Genomic DNA, 11,358 nt, shown 5'->3' with positions numbered 1-11,358 from the left:
TCCCCAGGTCCTTGGCACCTGGGTTTGGGATTTCTACCTTTTGGTTAGGTGGGCTCTATCACTTCTAGGCTAGAGGGTCAGAGAGCAAATGACAGGAGGGGGAGGGAGGCAAACTCACCTCCAGCCCAGGAAGCAGAAGAGAGGGGAGTGAGCCAGGTCCTCCATCCGCCCTGGAAGGTGTACCCCCAATGGTCTAAGGGTCTCCCATCAGACTCCACCTCCTTACTCACCTCCTTACTCACCTCCTGATTGCCCAAGCTGGAGTTAGCCTTTCTATACAAGGCTCTTTGAGCACCCGTCAGCATCTGAATTGTAGCGGTGCATGGGAGTCTGCCTGGCCTGTGACCGCCTCTTAGACTCATCTGTAGTTTACAGAGTTCCCGGAGACTCGGGACAATCTGCATACTCACATGAGTCCCGTGATCCTCCAGCACTTCTAGAATGATGATTAGCCGGCAGTTCTACTTGTAAGCTGGGAGCAAGAAGGCTAGTTTGAAGAGGGAATAAGAGAGCTGGCAAAAAAAAAAAAAAAAAAAAAAAAAAAAAAAAAAAAAAAAAAAAAAAAAAGAGCGGGAATTCGATGCTGTTAAAGGTGAGGGCTGGAGCCGGGCGTGGTGGCACACGCCTTTAATCCCAGCACTCGGGAGGCAGAGGCAGGCAGATTTCTGAGTTCGAGGCCAGCCTGGTCTACAAAGTGAGCTCCAGGATAGAAACCCTGTCTCAAAAAAAAAAAAAAAAAAAAAAGGTGAGGGCTGGCTAGATGGCTCAGCAGGTAAGGGGGCTTGCGGCCAAGCCTAACACCCCCAAGTCTGATCCCTGGGCCAGTTCCCAGCGGTTGTCCTCTGATGGCCATCGGCACAAAAGAAAACAAAATGGTAAATTGTTAACTGTTGCCTGGTTTTCCTTTTGGATTATTTTACATTATGCTAAACCGGGTATGTTAGGTATTAAGAAAGTGTCTTGGTCACCTTTTCTGTTGCACCAATAAAATGCCCAGATAAAGCCATTTAACGGGAAAGGATCTACTTTGGCTTTCAGTTTGGGGTACTGATCACCATGGTGAGGAGTCTTGGAGTCAGGAGCCATGGAAGCTGGTCCCACCTCATCTGCAGAGCTTAGCTATTAACATCCCAGTTAGGGCGTGCCCCACCCCACCCACTCTCCATAATTCTTCCCAGACACGCCTAGAGGCTGACCCACTTCAGATGATCCCTGGCAGGCATGGCTAGTGGCTCATCTCTTTGGTGACTCTAGTAAACATGACGAACAGGTACATAAAGTTGATAGAAATGATATTTGAAAATGATGCAGGGGCTGGTGAGATGGCTCAGTGGGTAAGAGCACCCGACTGCTCTTCCGAAGGTCCAGAGTTCAAATCCCAGCAACCACATGGTGGCTCACAACCATCTGTAACAAGATCTGACTCCCTCTTCTGGAGTGTCTGAAGACAGCTACAGTGTACTTACATATAATAAATAAATACATTAAAAAAAAAAAAAAGAAAATGATACAAAGTCTACTCCTACCTGCCTTTTTCCAGTTAATCGTTTCCAGGCTTCTCTTTAGCCTATATCTTTTAGTTGTGTAAAAATGAAAATATGTCTGGAATTTTCTACCCTTTGTGCTCCAAAGGTAGCAGCATGGTGTATACTTGACTTTGTGGCTTGCTTATTCCCTGGGTATATTTTCTTTTCTTTTTTTCTTTCTTTCTGTTTGTTTGTTTGTTTGTTTGTTTGTTTTTCAAGACAGGGCTTCTCTGTGTAGCCCTGGCTGTCCTGCCTCTGCCTCCCAAGTGCTGGGATTAAAGGTGAGCGCCACCACTACCTGACGGTATATCTTCATATCAGCAGATATAGTTCTGCTAGGCTTGCTGGCTCAAGCTGTTTCTCTAACACTGGGAAGACTGAGGCAGGACACTCATGAGTTTACTGCTCAGGCTACAAAGGGAGAGCCTGTCTTGAAATTTAAAAAAAAAAAAAAAAAAAAAGTTCTTTCTTATACTGTGTAGGCAACATACTGATCTAGAAAGGGGGATATTATATACAGTTTCTGGTTTTATTTTCCTTAGGTTTTTCTTTCCCTTTTAACCCAATTTATTTATTTACATACTCATTATGGTTTTCTTTTCTCTTTCTCTTTCTCCTTCTCTTTCTCCTTCTCTTTCTCTTTCACTTTCTTTCTCTTTTTCTTTTTTTCTTTTTTCTTTTTTCCAATGCTTTTTTTTATTAACAGTTAAGATCCAGGGTTAGTTTTTGTAGCCTCTGCTGGCCCTTCGGCCTCTGGCGCGCTCAAACTTCCGGCCCTTGGAACGGACATAGGGTTTGGTATGGCTGTGTGGGGTTCCTGGGGCCTTGCCAAAATGTCGGTATACCTCTCGGCCCTTCCGAGGACCAGACAGGAGCACAGTGCCCCGGCCCTTGGGAGACTCCAGGGCCAGCTGGTCAAAGGTGAGGATCTTACCCCCAGCCTTGAGGATGCGACTCCGGGCCCGGCTGCTCACCCGCAGTGCACACACCTTCAGCTTGGGAACTTCCAGAATCCGCACATCATCTGTGACCGTCCCCACAACCACAGCAGTCTTGTTCTCGCGGCCAGGAAGCTTCATCTTTCGGATCATGCGGGACAGGGACAGAGGTGGCCGGTTGGTTCGGCTCATGAACAACCTCTTCAACACAACCTGATTGAAGGTGGAGTTGGTCCGTCTGGCCAGAAACCTGTACAGCTTGACAAGCAGCCGCAGGTACATGTCCTGGCTCTTGGGCTCCTTGCGCCGAACCTTTCGGTCCTTGTTGTGGCGAATGTCAACACCCATGATGGCGCCTCCTGCTCGGCCCTCTTTCTCTTTTTCTTTTCTTTTTGGGAATTGAAGTCAGGACTTCTGCTCTGGCCCAAAGATTTATTTTTTATTATTATATGTTAAGTTCACTGTAGCTGACTTCAGACACTCCAGAAGAGGGCGTCAGATCTCATTATGGATGGTTGTGAGCCACCATGTGGTTGCTGGGATTTGAACTCAGGACCTTTGGAAGGGCAGTCAGTGCTCTCAAGGGCTGACTTCAGCCCCTCATTAGGGTTTCCTGAGACCGGGTCTTATAGATCCTATGCTGTCCTTGAAGTCCTCAATGTGACACAAGAGGACCTTGGATTACTGACCCTCCTGCTCCCACCCCACCCCCCCCACCCCCCCCACCCCCCGCCACACACACACACACAGGTGCGGAAAGCGCCAGCATCACAGGGACCTGGCAGTGCAGCGTTGGGATCAAGCCGGGGCTTTGAGCACGCTAGGGGCATCTTGCCAACTGAGCGAGATTCCCACCCCTCCCTTTTTATTTCTTAAGCATTTTAAATGGACACAAAAAATTGTACATAATGTGGATATGGATACTGAGTAATCACAAGGGCTAACATATCTATCTTTTCAAACATTTATCATTGTTTTGTGAACAGACTGGCGATTTGTATGTTAACACCGTCCTGTGCAGGTACACCCACCCCTTACTCTCCCCTCAGTAAACCTCCAACTATCCCCCCTCTTGTCATATTTCCTGCAATCCTGAATTCTCTCCTGGGCTATCTCGGTCAGTTTCAGATATTGCCCTTTAGACTGTCCATGGCTATGCTGCCAACCAGTATAACCACTAGTACATAGTGATTATTATTTTTCATTCATTTAGTGGTCTTTTTGAGTCAGAGTCTCATATAGCCTAGACTGTGCTCAGCAGGTGGCTTTTGTTTGTTTTTTTTGTTTTGTTTTGTTTTTTGCTTTTCGAGACAGGGTTTCTCTGTGTAGCCCTGGCTGTCCTGGAACTCACTTTGTAGGCCAGGCTGGCCTTGAACTCAGAAATCTGCCTGCCTTTGCCTCCCAAGTGCTGGGATTAAAGGCATGCACCACCACCACCTGGCAGAACTGTGGCCATTTCAATGCAAATAAATTAAGATTCAGAGCCCCCCATCTCCACCCCGGGTTGGATGTTCACCAGGCCACGGAGATCTCAACTTTTGGTTTCTGTGGAGGTTGGAGGATGTCACTTGTCCATTTCCTGTGTGGGGTTGGAGGTTGTCACTTGTCCAGCTTCCAGGAGGCTGTCGTCAGTCGCTTGAGAGTTAGGGAAGATGGATTTTGTTTCTGTGTCTCTCTAGTTCTCAGCTCCTGCGGGGCCCAGGAAGTCATATATGTTCAAGGAGCCTGGTAAGGAAAGGCTGTATCCTCAGGACTTGGAAGGTAGAGGATTAGACTCCAAGGCCAATCTTCTCCATATGACCAGACTGGCCTTGACCTCAGATATCCTCCTGCCTCCCTAGTGCTGGGAATAAAGGCGTGTACCACCACTGTCTGGAACCTTTAAACTTTTTTTTTGGTTGTTTTGGTTGTTTTGTTTTGTTTTTTCGAGACAGGGTTTCTCTGTATAGCCCTGGCTGTCCTGGAACTCTGTAGACCAGGCTGTCCTTGAACTCAGAAATCCACCTGCCTCTGCCTCCCAAGTGCTGGGATTAAAGGTGTGCCGCCCGGCTCTCCACCTTTAAACATTTTTCTTCTTCTTCTTCTTCCTCCTCCTCCTCCTCCTCCTCCTCCTCCTTCTTCGATGCACCAGAAGAGGGCGTCAGATCTCATTATGGATGGTTTTTAGCTACCATGTGGTTGCTGGGATTTGAACTCAGGACCTTCGGAAGAGCAGTAGGTGCTCTTAACCACTGAGCCATCTCTCCAGCACCCCGGATTTCTTCTTAATTACAAATATGTGCGAGTCAGAATCCTGAAACTGTGCTCAAACTGCAGCCAATGGAACACTGGCATTTTATTTTATTTTATTTTTTATTTTTTTTTGGTTTTTTCGAGACAGGGTTTCTCTGTGTAGCCCTGGCTGTCCTGGCACTCACTTTGTAGACCAGGCTGGCCTCGAACTCAGAAATCCACCTGCCTCTGCCTCCCAAGTGCTGGGATTAAAGGCGTGCGCCACCACGCCCGGCTGGCATTTTAACCATAATTTTTAAGTTTCTCTTGTAACACCAGAGCACAACAACAATTTTAGGAAGCAAAACCTAATTTTAACAGTGTAAACAATCTGTTCTCTTTAAAAATCAACACCAAAAACATTACTTTCATGTTACAAAGTTTTAAGTGTCTCCCTACTTTTGAAGTGCAGTTAGCGAGCGCCTGGGTCATTCTGAGACAGTGGCTCAGAGCAGGCAAGAACTTTGAAAAGCAAAACTCAACCTCCAACAATCCAGTCTCTCCAAAAACACCAAGTGAATCACCTCCATGCTACAAAGTGTGGCTGCCCATTCCTGCACACAAACACAAGACGGTGCAGCCTCCAGTACCTCAGAAATACTGCCCTAAACCTTATCTTTTATAAGTCTGGCTTCTAGGATAAGAATTACATAAAATATTACCCAATTTAGATGTATCTTTAGAGACCTGTTTCCGTGGGTTGGCTCATGCCACATGTTGTAGTTCTGAATTACTCCAACCCGGAGTTACCAGTTTTTAATTTTTTAAATTTTCTTTTTTTTTTTAATTATAAGATTTATTTATTATTCTATCTAAGTACACTGTAGCTGTCTTCAGATGCACCAGAAGAGGGCATCAGATCTCATTATGGATGATTGTGAGCCACCATGTGGATGCTGGGATTTGAACTCAGGACCTTCAGAAGAGCAGTCAGTGCTCTTAACCACTGAGCCATCTCTCCAGCCCAGAGTTACTAGTTTTAAGCCAACTTTCTGTAACCTATGTTACTTTTTTTTTTTTTTTTTTTTGAGACAGGGTTTCTCTGTGTAGCCCTGGCTGTCCTGGAACTCACTCTGTAGACCAGGCTGGCCTCGAACTCAGAAATCCCCCTGCCTCTGCCTCCCAAGTTCTGGGATTAAAGGCATGTGCCACCACCGCCCAGCTTACAAATTTCTAATCATAACCAGTAACTTATAAGCCAATAATTTATAACCAAGACATGTAAAACATATTTGTACTTTTAAACCCATTCAGCAACAAAAATGAAATGGTTGCATACATTTACCTATTTAAACAAGACAAAATTCTTAATTTTTTAAGCTGTAATTTCAAGAGAGGAGCTCCTTGTCACCTGCTGAACCCAGTAATCACAAGCACAGAGATTTTTGTAGGAAAAACAGCCATCTGTTCCCTTACCATAGAACTTGAGAAGCTGCTGGCTGGTTTAAGAGCAGCTTTTACAATCAGTGCCTAGCAAGGCTTCTCCAGCCACACTAGACTCCTAACTACAGGTGCAGGGCTCCAAAGACCAATTGATACTATTTGGTTTCTCTCTCTCTCTCTCTCTCTCTCTCTCTCTCTCTCTCTCTCTCTCTCTCTCTTTCTTTTGAAATGAGTTAAAACTAAATCAAGGGCTGAACAACCAGCAGATAAAGTTTTAACCGCTTTTTCTTTTGAACATGAAACACAGAACAACAGCCAAACCACAAAAGGAAAACACAGACTTCACATAAAACAGTCAGTTTTGACGGACATGGACGGATTGGCCCTCTAACGACAGACAATAGACAGAGAGGAAAGAGAATTAGACGTCCCGAAGGGACCCAGATATCCTACCTAAGAGACCCAGAACCAAGCATTCCTCCAGCAGGAGCCAGAGAGGGGGCAGGGTGTCTCCTGACCTCCCCCTGCTCCTAGGAGAGCTCTGAAACAGCTTACGCTCATTTTCCTTCTCTTTCACCAAATCATCCCCAGATAGTGGGGAGGACTGCTTTTCTCAAACCCGTTCTCTCATGTCTCAGGTGTAAACAATCTCTAGTCAGGGTCCAAAGGCTAAAAGCACCTATGAGAATTACCTTCGCTTCTCTAGATTTCCACATAGCTCTAAACACAGACACAAAACACATTTTACCTTTACCTTGGCCTTCTACAAGGTTTATTCACTGCTGGCCCAAATCTTCTTTACTTTCCTTTGCATGTGCTTCCAATTCCCGAGGTGTCCATCACTGTCCCCCACTTACTGGGGCTCCAAAGTTGAGGTGCCATCTGACCAAGCCCGCTCAGTCAGTCAACAGGTTCTCCAGCGCAAGAGTGAGGATTAAAAAGATAAAAAGACAGACAACATTGTAGCATGACCCCAGTCAACTTTGAGACTGAAGGCAAATTTTTATTTTCCAATCCACTTTTTATACCATTTTATTTACATGCAAGTATTTTGGGCAAGCAGTGCAATAAGGAACAAAGCAGCAAGCGATTTCTCCCACGACAGTTGTTTAAAAGGGCTTGTCATAATGACCGAAATACTTGAGCCCACTTCCTTGTCCAAGCCCAAAATCTTGCCTGGAGCCTAGTTCTTCTGTTCCACCCTAAGACTAAAATTCTTGCCTTACCTTACTTCTCCATTACAACCTAAAGTTAGATTCTTGCAGAAACTTACTTCCTTATTATACCCTGTCAGATTCCTGCCTGAAGCCCATCTCCTTGTCCTTGGCCAATGCCAGACTCCTGCCAAGAGGTACCCCAAAAGGCTTTCCACAATAAATAAGTGAATAAATAAATAAATAAATAAATAAATAAATAAATAAATGAATGGATAAATAAACACTTGACCTGTATGTGTGTGCCTGGGCACTGTGTGCCTGCAATACCGAAGAGAGCCAGAAGAGGGCGCATGGGCCTCCTTCCTGGAACTGAAGTTTTATGAGGTTGTAAGGCACCAGGCTGGGAACTCAGCCTCTGTCCTCTGTGAGAGGAACAAGCGCTCTTGGCTGCTGAGCCATCTCTCCAGACCATGCTGTTTCTCTCTTTGAAACAGGGTCTCATTAACAGCCCAGGCTGGTCTGAAATTCATTATATAGCCCACGCTGACCTCAATCTCATGGCAATCCACCTGCCTCAGCCTCCAGTACTGAGATTGCAGGTATGAGTCATTATGACTGGTGTTTAATTGCTTTTTAAAAGAACATTACCTCCAAACACTGTCACCTTGTGAGGTATGGGAGGTTAGCTTTTTGTTTGTTTGTTTGTTTTTGTTTTTTCAAGACAGGGTTTCTCTGTGTAGCCCTGGCTGTCCTGGAACTCACTCTGTAGACCAGGCTGTCCTCGAACTCAGAAATCTGCCTGCCTCAGCCTCCTGAGTGCTGGGATTAAAGGGGTGCGCCACCACACCTGGCAGGAGGTTAGCTTTTTGAAACACGGGGAAGGGATATAATTTAACCATTAGGCGACAGAGGTAATTTGCCCAGAGTTTATTAATTTTATTTACTTATTTTCAGTTCTGGGGGTGGTATTCACATTCTTGAACAAGCTAGGCATATCCAAGACCACTAATATGTACCTTCTGCTGAGAGTGACCCTCACCTTTGCGTGTGCGTGTGCGTGTGTTGGAACCCAGGGCTTTGTGTGTGCTAGGCAAGTCCTCTGTCACTAAGATAAACCTCCAGCTATGTCTTCTTTGGGGATGAAATAATAAACCTACTACAGGGTAGGCAAGATGATCATCTGTGGTCATCAGGCTTGGTGGCAATCACCTTCACCCCACCCCCAGCCATCTTGCCAGCCCTTGTTTTGGAGAAATGGTTTGAAAACTTCAGACTCACAAGCTGTGGCTTAGCAGCAGTAGAAGTGAGCACTCTGGCTAATGAGCAAATCTGTGAAAAGCTTGGGGCTTTCAAATGTCAGTGTTTCCAAAGATCCTTCATTTATTGAATTCTTTAAACTACAGATAATTCTTTTCCTGTGTGTGTGCGTGTGTGCGTGTGTGTGTGTGTGTGTGTGTGTGTGTGTGTGTGTGTGTGAGAGAGAGAGAGAGAGAGAGAGAGAGAGATCTAGAAACACCCTGGAGCTGGAGTTACAGGTGAGCTGTCTATCTACTGAGCCATGAAACGAAGCGAAGTCTTCAGCAGTAAGAGATGGCTCAGTTGGTTGTGACAGCTATTCTTTTTTTTTTTTTTTTTTTTTTTTTTAATTTATTGTATGTAAGTACACTGTAGCTGTCTTCAGACACTCCAGAAGAGGGAGCCAGATCTCGTTACAGATGGTTGTGAGCCACCATGTGGTTGCTTGGGACTGAACTCAGGACCTTCGGAAGAGCAGTCGGTACTTTTAACTGCTGAGCCATCTCTCCAGCCCCTGTGACATCTATTCTTATTCTTGGCTGTCAACTTGACGATATCTGGGATTAGCTAAAATCCCAAAATGAAGGACACCTATGAGGGATCGTTACTTGATTTGAAGTGGGAAGATTCACTTCCCTTTTGTTTGTTTGTTTTTCAAGACAGGGTTTCTCTGGGTAGCTCTGGCTGTCCTGGAACTTACTGTGTAAATCAGGGTGACCTTGAATTTACAGAGATCTGCCCGCCTCGGCCTCTCAAACTCTAGGATTAAAGGTGTGCACCGCCTTCCCCATCCACTCCCCATCGATGGAACTGTAGCTATTTGTCTTAGTTAGGGTTTTACTGCTGTGAACAGACACCATGACCAAGGCAACTCTTATAAAGGACAACATTCAATTGGGGCTGGCTTACAGGTTAAGGTTCAGTCCATTATCACCAAGGTGAAAGCATGGCAGCATCCAGGCAGGCATGGTGCAGGAGGAGCTACTCCTAATCTGGTTCTCTGAGCTGTGAGGAACACCTCTAATCTGGGCCGTACCTTCTGCTGGAGGCCTATATAAGTCTATTGAAGAGGGAAGCTTTTCTTTGCCTGCTTACTTCATCTCTTTGGCAAGCCTACTTCTTCAGGATTCCAGCACATATGAAAAACCAGCCGATACCTCCAGCCTTGTGGACTGAACTATTGGATTCTTGGACTTTCCATTCATAGGCAGTCACTGTTGGATTTGCGGCCTGTAAGTCTCATTCTAGTAAATGCTCTCTCTCTCCCTCTCTCTCTCTCTCTCTCTCTCTCTCCACACACACACACACACACACACACACACACACACACACACATCTATAAGTTTTGTTACTGTAGCAAACCCTCACTAATACAGTGATTAAGATTACTGGCTGTTTTTTTTTCAGGGAAGATGGGTTCAATTTCCAGTGTCTACATGATAAGAGACCTCACAATTGCTTGTCCTAGGGTATTCAATGCTCTCTTCTGGATACCAGACAGGCTTGTAGTACACAAACGTATATGTAGGCTAAACAACATATAATAAACATTTTAAAACTTAAAAAGAAAAAAAGTAAAAAAAGCAAAAAAAAAAAAAAACTTAAAAAGAATTTTTAAAGAATTATTGGACAAGGTTTGCTCATACAACTCAGGAAGCCGAGGAACGATTGCTTTAAGTTTGTGGTCACACAGGACTACAGAGTGAGGCATTGTTAAAAACAAATCCTTACAAGACAAAACAAAAATAACAGCAACAGCAACAGCAACAGAAGCAGCAACTGTGGTTTTGCGTTTAGCCCAGCCGCTTGGGAAGGCGGAATGCAGAGATGCTAGCTGGACAGCATTTACCCTGCGCCAAGCTGCTGCTGCTGCTGCGCTCAAGAGAAGCACCTACACACCGCTGGCAGGGGTAGGGGATGGGGTGGGGGGACAGGACACGCAGCCTAGGCTGTGGGGAGGCTGAAGCCGGGCAGCCTGATTTACAGTCGCTGCTGGAAACCACATGGAATCGGGAACGAAGGGTTGGGGGCTGGGGGCTTCCAAACTCCTAGACATCCAGATGCCACTGGGTCGCAGGGAGTGGGCCTGCAGGCTGAGAATGAGCCCAGGGCTAGGGGTTCTCAGACTCCTAGACATCCAGACTCTTGGAAGTTGTGTCGAGGAAGAGCAGAGATAGGAGGAGGCCCTTGGGCTGAGGTGAGGGTGAGCTCAGGGCGAGGGTGAGGGGCTGGGGTGGGGGACTCCATCATAGCTCATAGGGGAAAGCCTTTAACAGTGGTTGCCTGGGAGCGCAGGGGGGCCTTCTGCAGGAGGCTTAGGCACCTCGGCTCTGTAGCCGAAGGCATTCTCCATGTTCCATCAATGGATATTGATGAAAGAGACAGCCGGGCAGTGGTGGCACACGCCTTTAATCCCATCACTTGGGAGGCAGAGGCAGGCCAACCTGGTCTACAGAGTGAGCTCCAGGACAACCAGGACTACATAGAGAAAAACCTAAAAGAGACAGTTCTTGGCTCCAAACTGTTTATTGATTGTTCATTGTGCAATATCGATACATACCACTTCCTCACGGTGGGGCAGAGCTTAAATACCTTTTGCAGAGGGGAGTGTCTGGGAAAAGGGAAGCTTATTGGCTAAACTCAGGGTCTCTATATATCTCATTAGCATGGAGAACTCTGTTCTGGGCTAAGTGACCACAGGTCAAGTTTCCTATATGAGAAATGTGGCACGTGATACATTGTGGGCTGAACTATTGGATTCTTGGACTTTTCAATCATAGGCAGTCA

At 45.9% G+C, this 11,358-nt stretch overlaps 1 pseudogene; it reads right to left on the bottom strand.

Moving 5' to 3' along the window:
* Rpl18-ps2 (ribosomal protein L18, pseudogene 2) lies at positions 2,209 to 2,833 on the bottom strand (annotated as a pseudogene).

Source organism: Mus musculus, chromosome 6 (genome assembly GCF_000001635.26).
Source record: "Mus musculus strain C57BL/6J chromosome 6, GRCm38.p6 C57BL/6J".
NCBI classification, from domain to species: domain Eukaryota; kingdom Metazoa; phylum Chordata; class Mammalia; order Rodentia; family Muridae; genus Mus; species Mus musculus.
This window is presented reverse-complemented; position numbering and strand designations above follow the sequence as displayed.